Here is a 13,680-nt window from a genome sequence, read left to right on the forward strand (position 1 = left end):
AATGTTGGTTTAACAGGGTTTGTGTGGCTATGGCTGTTCTACATGATTTAAAGTCTGGCATGACAGTGTTATGTGGTTGAGGAAAATCTCAGCTGTAGGGCTATCTACAGATAAGCCAGAGTTTGGAGTCTTAGATGTGGTTTGTTACTCATACATTTCATATCTTTAGAAATGCAGTAACATACTCTGATGATTGCAGCCAGTACATGTTGACATCCATGTGAGTTACTGACTTCATGTCCCTCAGAAGAGATATGTCACAACAAACCCTGTTACATCAGGAATTTTCTGTTTATCACAGCAATATGTCAATATTGGCCCTGTGTTTGTGCCTCTGTCCCCCAAGTCCATCACCCTTTGTCCATATGTCATACAGTAAGAGGTGCATATGTACAGTATATCATTACTTACTGACATCATACCTGATAAGCCTGTGAGATATCAGACTGCTAGACATGTTATGTATAGTAGGCCTTATATTTGAGGACAAAACCTGGACATTCTGTTGTAGTCTGTACAGTAGTGAGGTCTGTGTACTTATGGTGATTTTATTGTGTAGCAACGTATTGTGAATATGTTACTTAGCCTGTGTACAGACTGTGGTAGATGTCAGTATTCTTGGTCCTGTTCTATCTGATGTTACATGCTGCTCCAATTTCTGGTACCCTTTCAGCGTATATGTTTGTAGGGCCAGACTGAGACATGCCCCATACCACAGTCAGGCATCAGACTACACTGTGTATTAGGCCAGTATATGTAGGGTTAGTGTGTGAGTGGCAAATATGAGGATGGTTTTGATCACACAGTCCATATACTGTACTATTAATTAGCTTTACCATAATGTGACTGTGGCTATGTTGAGATTGGCTGTGGGTATGCAATTTCACGGTAGTGTCTGTTACTCCATGCTGTTACATGCCTGGAGTGCCTGCTATTGTTTGCAAGTACATGTGTATTCCCCCATAGGAAACTTGGGTCAGTGTTGTGGCAGTCTGCCTGTAGTTTACATAGTGCATTGTGACACGCCTAGCAGCTCAGTGTATTTACCTAGTGTGATGTTATGTCCAGATATTTGTCAGATGTACTTTTCCTGACCACCATATGTGTTGTGTATTTCTGAAAAAGCAGTGGGATGCTGTGAAGATGTATGTCACTAACTAGTGGGAAGTATGTGGGGTTGGGACCTCTGCTCCTTCGGTTAATATGTGTTAGGACAGATAGGAGAGTGTGAATGCATCAACTGTGTGAGCTTATCTATTCCAGTATTTGTGTGATTTCCCCATTTTCATGGCTGTAAACATCCCCTTTGTCAGGCTTGGTCCACACATCTTGCACTAAGGAGTTCTGTGTATACCTCTGGACTTACCAGAGTGTGTCAGACTGTCCATATTTATTGGTCATATTTCTGCTATATTTCACAGGATCATTACTGTGATTTGTGTGGTACTTCACTGTGATGATCTTATGATGTCTGTCAGTAACTGATGGTGTACATGTCAGTATCAGAAGTGACTTCCTACACAATATGTCTGTTGACACAACCACTGTTACTGTAGCAACATTCTACATTTATACCGGCAATACTTGCATTACATTTCCTTGCAAGAGGTTGTGACTTATGGTACTAAGGTATGACTCCTGGTTTGTAATAAATATTTTATCCAGCAGATGGCAGGCTATGCTTATTTTTAACTATTCACATTTTAAACTATTTAAGTTTTTTTATTAATAATAATAATTTGTTTAAATTATTACCTTATAAGATTTTATAACATTAACTCCAAGGTGTTTAGGTAAACCTGCATTTGTATATATTTAGCTTATTTAATCTTGAATAAAATTTTGTTAACCTATAACACAGCATTCACCATGCATTTTAATGAATGATAAGTTTAAGTACTGTTTTTTTAAAGTAATTGTTTAATGGCGGATTGTATGCGATTGGTTGTTTTGTATTTAATGAGTATTTAAAAGTTCAATGATGGATTTACTGGTTATCTGATGAAGTCACTTTGTTGGGACGAAAACGCAGTTTGGTTAATGGCGTTCACGTTATGTGCTTAAATTGAGTTTTCAGTGGAGAATTGAATAAAACCTTTGACATCGCTTTGGACTGTTTCTTCTACAGTTTTGTCACTTTACAGTGTATTTGAGGTATGACTCCACTACATGTTAGGGGCATATGTTTTATATATATACATATATATATATATATATATATATATATATATATACTCATATAAATGTATAAATTTATATATACATTTATATGTGTGTATGTGGATGTATACATATATCTACATATGTATATAGATATATATATATATATATATATATATATATATATATATATATATATATATATATATATATATATATATATATATATATATATATATATATATATATATATAATTTATTTATTTATTTTTATTTATTTTATTTATTTTACATTTGTTGACCAGGCTAGTCCAATTGGATACATGTCCATTTTCAGTAGAGGCCCGGGGAGATAAGCTCCACTTTAAACTAATAAAACAGGACAGAAAAAAGTCAAAAGAATCTCAATACATTGTACCTGAAGATTTTCTTTAAAGAATTTAATTATACAGAATGTGACTACTGAGTTTAATAAAGCAATACAGTACTATTTCCATGGTAAAGGGTTTGACATTCACTATAAAGTATGTTAGGTAGGAATGTACAGTTTACAATGAAGTATACAGGTTGTATTGAAAAATATAACTCTGAAAAACAAGAAAGTTATTAAATATATACACTTAATAAGTAATTACACTCATAGTGAAACAATAGTTGGTCTATATACAAGGTAAAAGACATGCTCGTAGCAGAATGATTGTTGCAATGAACATACTCAGTGATAGTTCACTGGGAGTAGGATACTAAGGGAGTAAGGGAAGAATTTACTATTTCTGCATTGTGGGTTTTGGAGGAGAGGTATACAATAATGTTGTACTGGGGGGGTGTTACTCAGGGTTAGTATATGGGCATAGCCATTGTGATTTTAGTTGGATGTTTAGTTTATATATACATATATATATATATATATATATATATATATATATATATATATATATATATATATATATATATATATATATATATATATATATATATGGGTCTACCTGATAACACTGACATGCCAAAACACCTACAACGAAATAACCGACACCACAAAACTGAAAGTTCATAATCACAAAACTTCACATGCCCGACAAACCACAATCCCGACAATTAACAAAACACAGACCTTATCTGAAAAACACACACACAACACAAGCATACCAAAAACCTTACAAACCTACACTAAACCTTACATACACAACTATCTATTTGCTAACCTTAACTGAAACCCTAACCCTAAGGTCCGTCACTATCGTACACTTACCTTACCCGCACCCTAACCCTAACTTACTTAATCCACCCCTAACCCTAAAGTCCATCACTATCGCACACTTACCTTAACTGCACCCTAACCCTAACTCACTTAATCCACCCTAACCCTAAAGTCCGTCACTATTGCACACTTACCTTACCCGCACCCTAACCCTAACTCACTTAATCCGCCCCAACCCTAAAGTCCATCACTATCGCACACTTAGTTGACCCACACCCTAACATCCCTTACTATCACACACTTAACTTGCCTGCACCCTGACCCTAGCGTCCGTCCCTATCTCACACTTACGTTTTCAACTGTCGGTCTTCTCCGTTGTCAATCTTCTGGTGTCGGTTATCTCATTGTCATTGATTTCCGCTTTTGGAGTAATCAGGTAGACCTATATATATATATATATATATATATGTATATATATATATATATATATACACATCTATATATATATATATATATATATATATATATATATATATATATATGTATATCCATATCCTTTTTATGTGTAAACATGAGTGTTGTATATACCTTCTGTATCCCACCATATTTATCTGATATGTGTATATTTAGATATGATAACATGACTGATTCAACACTATTTTCACTTACAAGTAGTAAACAATTGTAGTAGTCAAAGCAGTTGTTCACTACTATTCAGTATGTGTACTGAATTATATATTTGAAAAAAACAAACAACATATTTGCAGTTCCAATGGCTTAGTGATTAAGTGCTCTGTGTATAGGTTCCTTGGTTCAAGACCTGCAAGGGCTGTTTATTTTGTTGCTAGGCAGAACAAGGACTGTTGCTGACAGATTGGTAAAGGCAGTTCTGAGCAGCTTTAAGTGGGTTTGCATGACTGTAAGAGGTGCTAACATATGATTAAATGAATAGGCACTTACACCATGTAGGCTTAGCTTACCAGTGCGCAAATGTGCGTAGCATTTACATTTAAGCAATGCTTACACCTGCTAAGCACAGCTCAGCCCTGGTAACCATTGATCACATTCCAGTCTGATAAAATGTCAGGGTAATAACATCTTTAATAAGTGTATTTAATTCCATGTACATAACATGCTTCTATGTGCTGTCATTACAGTAGCAAGGGGTGTGAGTATACTGTATGGTACACCTGAGTATACATGGCTAGTACAACAAACTTTTCTCTTTCTATGTGTTTCATACATTGTTTTTATCCCAGGTTATATGCAGTCACACTTCCATGTGTTGTATCATTATGTTACTGCTTTTAACAGTGCTTTTCCAAGTAAGAATAGACTGCAGATTGTAGTACTGGGAACCATACATGCCTGCATGCAAAGCTGGCTTTGAGTACTGACTATCGTTTTCTTGGTGTGTGAGCTGTAGGTTATTAAGTATCTGCTACTGGATATTGATCTGATATGTGGATATTATCTGTAGAATATTATGTGTTTACAACATGCTATTGAGGACTGCTGTCATGTAGTAATGGCATACCTATCAGTGTCAGACATCTGTCTGTCAAAACATTTATCGTAATGCATAACCTGTTGGCTAGCTGATTTTTGTCTGATCTCTGTACAGATGTGCAGATGTCAGGTATCCATCTTGGCTGCTTGCAGGCAATCTATGATTGACTGATACTGAGATGTCTGCCCAGCTGTGTTATGAATGCCACAGCTAGGAAACCCCACCCTGTATGCACCACATGCCATGGATACCTCAACCAGACTACCACAGTCAACAGAACATGCTTGGATACAGGCCTCTAACCCAGACACTGGCCATGTTATCTAATATATGTTGCATACATGCCAATTGTAGCACCTCACTGGCCCTTTGCAAGATAAAAACAGATTATTGGATGTTGAATGTAACTGTCATCCTGAGGATCACTCAAGTGGCATTGGTTGATAGATTGCCTGCTGACAAATGTCAGGTGGCATAATACCAGTGTACCCCATGCACTACTCTTCTCATCTTTCCATGGACATTAGCCTGATGCACACCTAGGAACACTTGCACCTATGGACCCCAGTACTGACAAATGTGTCAGTGTGCATTACTGAGAATAACAGTGTCTGTGTGTTTGTAAACTTGTAGTTGACAATACCCTGAGGGCTTTCTCACCCACTACACCACCTATTGCCATACTTAGAAATGGCTGCTGCTGTAATTGATGTTAAATGTACCTTATCACACTCTTCACCCTGTGGGCTACCTGGAGCTTGCAGTACCAGCATAACACTATTCTACAAATGGGTAGAAAGGTGTGGGTTACCCTCTGAGTCCTGGCAAGTGTGTGTATGTGTGTGAGTGTGTATATTTGTAGGAGACAGCATTCTAAGGTCACATTCTCCAAATACAATAAACCTTGTCATACATTATAAGGGATAGTGATGCTGCTAACATTAGGAGAGCCATGACAAGCTCTCACCCTACTATCTCTGCGGCATGTGCAATAAATGCATACCCCTGTAGTAGCACTGATTAGATAGACAAGGGGTTGTATTGCAGTCCTGGTCAATGTGTGATTGTGGGTATGTCAAAGCATTATCATGGGTTTCAGTGAGTACAATATCCAATGTGGGGTGTGGGTGCTGGCTATACTCTTTACACCATGGTACCCCCAGTACATGTCCCAAGGTCCACTGTATGAGGACTGCTGTCACCATCAACCATACAGGTAACTGATTACACTATCGAGTCCAATGATGCATGTGCTGTGTGAAAATTCTCTGTAACAAAATGGACTCACTGACAAGGTAGTTAGCACTGCTAAACCCAGGTCTGTCAGATGTGTCTATGACTGTTATGTGTTTGTCAATGTGTATATGACAGTATGTCATGCTATGTATTGTTCATTAACACCCAGGACATCCCCCATTACCATACTGTACAAGGCCTGGTGATGTTCTTCACTTAACAGGAAACTCAGGACACACATCACCCTAAAAGCTCTGTGGTGTGTGCAATTAAAGCCAAACACATTAGTAGCAATAAGTACCTAGGTAGGGGTTCTAGTCTCAGTGTTGCCAAGTAAGTGTGTGTGTGTGTGTGTGTGTGTGTGTGTGTGTGTGTGTGTGTGTGTGTGTGTGTGTGTGTGTGTGTGTGTGTGTGTGTGTGTGTGTGTGTGTGTGTGTGTGTGTGTGTGTGAAGGGATCTACTTCAGTTTGCAGAAAATATATGTCCCAGGAGATCATTTGTCTGAGAACTAACTGGCTAAAGGAAACATTTCAAAGCAATCATCTTGTGGTTATACATTCAAGCAAAACTAATAGTGGATGTGTACATGCCCTCTCTACCACTGTATAGCTGTACAGCGATACAGGAGTTGGTATATATACATGGGTGTGGTTGTTGTGGACAGAGCCACCCACATTGAGGTTATTGTTGTGGGTATACCCCCGCTTAGTGTGCTGTTATACTGCACAGTTTATATTAACAGGTTAAGTAGTTGCTAATCACACTAATTGGGGTTCTATGCCACCCCACACCCTCCAACGTGGGAGGCTGTGACACCCACACCAGCACACCTATGTTTACCAACTCCAAGATTGCACTACATTGGGGAAGGACATATACCCTGCCAGTAGCATTGTCAAGGACATTAAACTGGCAAACTGATTATTTCCTGATGTGATGTTTTGGAAATTTGGTCTGGGTGGAATTACATAGGCCAAAATGAGTTCACTGCAAAATGACGTCCGTCTATGTGAACAGCCTTCTCTGTGTATTGCATCAACACCAAAGCCTGTGTGTGTGTGTGTGTGTGTGTGTGTGTGTGTGTGTGTGTGTGTGTGTGTGTGTGTGTGTGTGTGTGTGTGTGTGTGTGTGTGTGTGTGTTATTCACAGACATTTGGTGTGTGCCACACAGTACATTTACAATTGTCCACTGCAGAAGAGCTGCTGACATTAGCCACCATGCACTCACCTGTTTACACCCCTCAGACCTATCAGCCATGTGGCACATGCAGCAACTGTTATACAGACCTGTTACCTGTGTTCAGCTGTACCCGGGATATGACACAGTCAATGGGTCACCACAGTGCTACACCCCTTGTTGGAGAGGACAGAACAGCAGACCAACATCCTGCTGACACATAGACACCTAGAACACAAGCAGAATACATTATGGAGACCACAATCAGTCAGTGTTAATAACAGCTATAATGCATCATGGCTAGACATCTACACACCCTGATGTGTAAGCATTACTAATTCTAGATGAAAACACATTCAACAGCATTACATTGCTAAACCTTAGGAAATTCACCCTGTGCATCAAAACCATATCAGCATGTCCCTACATCGATGGTATGGATGAAAGGGATGTGGCAGAGGTATCATCATATGCACAAGGTGTTTTGGCAGATTTTCCAGAGGCCTAGGCTGAGCCATTTGGTTGACATCATGTGTGTGGGTTAGGGGGCTCTTTATTAAATGGGTTGTGCAGATGTGGTGTGTGTAGGAATGGAGGTGCCCTGGCTGTGTTGGTGAAGTGTGTGTGTATGTATGCACACATCTGCCATGCGGCTGCCATATACAGGGGTTTGTTGACAGCTGCAGACTGTACATGGCAGGGTGTACAGTTCACTCTCTCTGACCACGGACATGGGAACTGTGATTGCCAGGGGTTTCACAGGCTCCACCAGGCAGAAGCCCAGATATGTTACTCTCCCCTGATGATGACAAATTGTCCACTGGATCTGCTTCCCTGTTGGGACTGGCCAGGACCACGTGCACGTGGCCTGCTGCATTGTGGTGTGGACATCCCCCCTGCAGTGCTGTTACTGGTACTGCCACTACGGGAGCGGCCGTGAGTTGTTGCACATCCACGTAGACCTCCACCTGTTGGTGTTGCTGACCTATGTCCAAGTGGCTGCCACCCTACTCCCACCACATGCTCTACCACAGACATCACACGGTCGAGAATTCCCACCATTTCACCCAACCCTCTATCCAGGACCTCTACAAAATAATGGTGGACACCTGCAAGATCACGAATGTTGTCAAGTACAGCAGAATGACTAGCCCTCTGGATCCTCAGACTCTGTCTGGTGTAACATTCCATATGTGTTTGTGCCTAGATGAAGGCCTAAAAAATGCATCTGGTGATACCTACTGTGGCACTGCTGCCAGGGGCATCATGATGGCAAACAACCCTCCTATGAGCACCCTTGTACATCTGGCTGTGGTGTACCTCGCCAGTCATCTGGCTATGGCTGCTTTGTATAGACACACTTGCCATAGTCCCCACACTGTACTGTCCATGCCACCACCCGCCAACTGTCCCTCATCTATGGCCAATGATGATGGGGTAGGTATGGGCATTGAGACTGTGTACAGGGACGGGGTGGATAAAAGTGGGATGTCAACCGATGGCATAGCTTCAGCCCCTAACAACACTGCCTGTGTCTCACCATGCCTATCATCATTGTTAGAGTCTGTATGGACACTAACGTCAGTTTGCCTGCAGGAGGGACCCTGACCCATCTCACCAACTGTGAGTGGCAAACAAAAAATGTAATTTAAGACCTGTACATTATGGTTTACCTCTACACACACTTACACACACACACACACACACACACACACACACACACACACACACACACACACACACACACTTACAGGTGAGGTGACGCAAAGATATTACACAGACCTCTCATTACCCAACAGTCAACACGCATGACATATGGTACTCAACAGCATGCACTGCAGCCATACTCAATCCTTGTTACCAGCATTATACATCTCTGTGATGCATGAGATGTGTTAGTAGGTGATGTCCCTTCCCCTGGAACACACTGCACCCATGTACACAGTATTGCTGTGCACCTGTACTGGCATGTACTGTGCAGAATACCTTGCAAGTGTACACACCATTGCTGAATGTGTATGTGTGTGGCAGTTATGTTTGCTCTGTTACTCACAGCCCCTATGTGTTTGTCTGACACATACTTGGGATGATATGAGGACTGATGTCAGTAGTTAATGCCTGACCTCTGATTTGCAGATCTCATCATCAGCATCATGTGTATGAGCAATAAAATTCGATTACACTGACAACATTCAAAGCTTAATGTGGATATGAGGAGTATACACACTCTTGTTGACATGTCAGCCTCTTCCATGGTATGCAGTGGGGCCACAATACTGCATATGTTAACATTACACACACCTGATATGTGACATATGACCTGTGAACCCAATGCAGTATCAAACAAATGTGTTAGTCATGTACATGCTCTATGAGATGCATACAATATGTGGGTTGCATAAGGGTGCACACCCTTAACACAAATGTTTGCTGCAGCACCTGTTACGTGAACTACAGCAGTCACTATTCCTGGAAGGGGTATACTAGCATGGCCCATCTTCACTTGCCATTATTTGGTCAGTCCACTCCACAAATGTCCCCCAACTCTGCTGGATTGCATGGTCAGCTCATGTGCACAGCCCTTGGAGGTCACACAGTGGCTTCACTATTGTTGTGGAGTCATGGTTACATCTGACACAATTCCTGACCTTGACTCTGTTCAGATACAGCCATTCTTAGCGAGCTTTAGATGTATGCTTTAGTTCACTGTTGTGTTTCAGGATGACACCCCTCCACATCCTCAGCTTTATTGCAGATGCTTGACAACTAAGTGCCACACATGAGTGTTATTTTTCAGTGCTGCAAATTCCGAATGTCATGTCTGCTGGCCTAGGTCCTGCTAATGAACAGCAAACCTAAAGGTGTACACTGGCACCAGCAAGGTACAATTGGGGATGGTGGCCCTGAGGTTGAGTGAGGTGTTGCTTGTGCACTACATGTATATTAAGGAATACTGTCTGTAGGTTTCAGCCTTGGTCTCATGACACCATTACACATTGCAACACATGCCTTTGGGAGACCTGATGTTATACATATGCTATCTATAGAGAGCCCTGGATGATGTTGCCTGTGGAAAAAACTCTTCCATCTGCTTACCCTAACCCACAGGCCACCCTTATGCAGATTACAGATGATTGTTTACACAGGTACTGCACAGGCAGTACTTGCTAGACATTCCTGCAAGTCCCTCAGTGTTGCTGCATGTTTCTGGGAAGCCTCCATAACCAGTTTGCAACATGTGTTGTCATCTATTTTGGATGGGCATCTGTTTACTTTTAACATTAATGTTGTCCCATACTTCATACACACATACATGACTGTCTGCACTGTTTGCCATGGTATATGCAAGGGTGAGGTAAGGCTACTTTTCCCACTCTTGAGTGCTACCTTTTAGATATGGGATCCATTTCATGGTTTGTAAGATGTATGCAAGCTATGGCTGCTTCTGTTTAAGGTGAGTGGTCAAATGTCATGAACATACTTCTTGGACAGCAGACCATTACTTGGTGTGACATTGAGGCCCTGTACTTGATGGAAGGTCTTTACTCAAGAAGAGTGAATGATGTCAGTACCTCGCAAGCTGCTTCCACAATATGTTATTTTGAGTGTGTGCACACGTATGCTTCCAGTGTATGTTAAGGTATGTATTCCCCATATTTGTTGTCCTAACATAGGTTTCCATATTACACATTCTTTGCTCCTTTTAGGATCACCTTACATGTTGTAAAAGATGTGGAATGTGGTATTGTGATTTGCCATTGCTTAGATAATGAACAGTTGCCATTGTAACAGTGGTGTATACATTGTTGTAGCCACTGTATAAAGGTAATGTTTCAGACATGTCCCTATTGTAGGCCATTTGTCCCACCATTATGTTCATTTCTGTCCACACATGTTGCACTGACAGGTTGTTAGGTATACTGCAAATCTCTTACATACCCTTCAGCTATGTCACCATGGTGACCAGTGCGATGCAGTGCAGTTAACAGCAACAATAAGTGAACATGTACAGTGTGCATTATGGGTAGGTGTGTTACAGGTGTGCATGGCAAATAGCATGGCCATCACATGGCCTGTGTATTGACAAACCTGAACAAAACAACTCCATACTCACCAGCTACAGTCTGCTGCCCCAGGCATATACCAGAGGGACCTAAATAGTTGAGTGAGAGACATAATATCAGTAGCCACACCTGTAGCATTGGTACAGGGTGGGAGCAGCATTTCAGCACATCAACAGTACAAACCCACAATACTAGAGATTATGCACATCTTTTCATTACTACACTGCAGCAACAGACTATCTTATCTGTCATATCCACAGATGAAAATGGATAAGCAACAGTGATTTACTAATGTGCCCTGGGGCCTTACCTGCACACTCCTCATCCATTGTGTGGGTGGCAACCATCTCCACAATGCTGTCTTCAGCTTGCTGGCTTTGGCTGGTGAGTGGGTGCCCCAAGGCTGGTGAAGAGAAGAGCTCCTCAGCATGTTTCAGTGGGGGCTGGATGGCATGACCTCCACCTGTTGCTAGCTGGTCCCTCCTAACTGCAGTGGCACGCTGATGGGCATGGCGGATCAGATCCGTGTGGCAATGCCGCACCTCCTCATAATTGTGGTTGTGCAGGCAGACATTGTTTACCTTGTAGATGAGCTTGTTCCACATGTTGGTCCTCTCCTGGAGATCCTGGGCCCTGCGGCTGAAGAGGATGGCATGATGGACTATGAGTAATTGGATTATAGCATAATTTTCCAGGGATGTGTATGCAGGCAGGTGTTCCCGGGACATTGCACCTGGAAGACATAAAAAGGAAAAAAGGTCAGGGGACCTCATACAGTTGTCCATGTGCACATCAACAGTGGGTATTGCTTGCAAATAATCCAGACTATACCATAACACTGTAAGCTATCATGGCTTGTACATCTTTAATTGCACTCTGACCTGTCCATTTCCCCCAATGTTGGACACTTAATGGCATAATCCACTATACACCATTCATTTCTGTGTAAAGGGATGACAATGGCCATCATTCATGTGGATGGTGTGTGGATGGTGGCATGAGTGTGTTTGACTGTAGTGTGTGATGGGACTGTGAACACATGCCTGTGTTAATGTAGGAGGCAAACTGTGATGTTCTCATGCACCATGGAGACTTGCTGTTGTTGCCATCAGTTGGCATTATGTCCATGCTCTCCACTGATGTAGACAGGAGTGTGGGTGATGTGCATATCCCCCTGTACTACTGCTGTGGACAGGGTGCCATTTTTCCCACCTATCCTGTCTGATGCAGGTTGCCTTTATCCATTGCATATGTGTATGAGATGTGTTTTACCCCCAGTACAGGTTGACTTGTGTTACTGCATCTGAGACTGCATACATATGTGTAGACATGGTTGCAGCTGACCTTGGGGGTTCGCATATGTCTTATTTCTAGTCATAGTCAGCCTTACAGGTGGTCACTTGTGAACCTACATCCTTGCTCAGATAGAGGTGCACTTGCTTCCACGTTGTGGTCTGCACCTATGTGTCCCTGTACAGCCACTATAGCAACCTATTATGTGCTTTGTGTCTTGGTGGTGTCCACCAAGGATGATTCTCTATTGTTGGTGGAGGATGGTTGTACAGGTAAGGTGCTGCTGATTCCATATAGCTACAGTGGATATTTAGTGTACACACCCCTTTTACAATGTATGGTACTTGTTCAATTGGACCATGATGCCACAAAAGCACATGTCAACACAATCCCCATCTGTGATGTGTCCTATAGCCTGGTCAGTTCAATAGGAAACATAACCTGTCCTTTGGAAACATATACGTTCATAGTGTGTACTAGGCTAATTGTTCTGGAGCCTTTACAATCCTAGCTCATGGGATTACCCTGGCATCATGCCACCTGACTTTAGTTCCCAGTGCCTCTGTTGAGTAAAGACACTGGAGTGATCCCTGTGGTGAATTTTCTATGTCCCATCCACTCATCAAGATGTGTCTTGAAGAAGGCTAGTGAGTTGCTCTGCTTGACATGTATGGGAAGTCTATTGCATAGCATGGGCAGTCTCTGGGTTATGAACCTGTCCCTCTAGCATATGGGAAGTAATGCTCAGTACAGTAAACCAGGTGAATGTGTGTGCACACTCTAACACTGGTATGTTGCGTAAACACCTGCTGAGATGATTACACCATCCAGTTGTCTTGGTTTGTACTCTGATGTCATATCACATCTTCACTTGGCGATGGTTGCTCACCTTCCATGAAACAGCTTTGTTTATTTTTAAATAGAATTTTACAGGTTATGGGTCACATTTGAGGTGAAAAACATTTTGGAATGACTTCCTGTGGTCTCATTGGCATACAGCACACAGACCTGGCATTCCATCAGGGGTGTGTACACTTTGATA

This window comes from Protopterus annectens, chromosome 2.part2 (genome assembly GCF_019279795.1).
Source record: "Protopterus annectens isolate FY-2018-M chromosome 2.part2, PAN1.0, whole genome shotgun sequence".
NCBI lineage: Eukaryota > Metazoa > Chordata > Ceratodontiformes > Protopteridae > Protopterus > Protopterus annectens.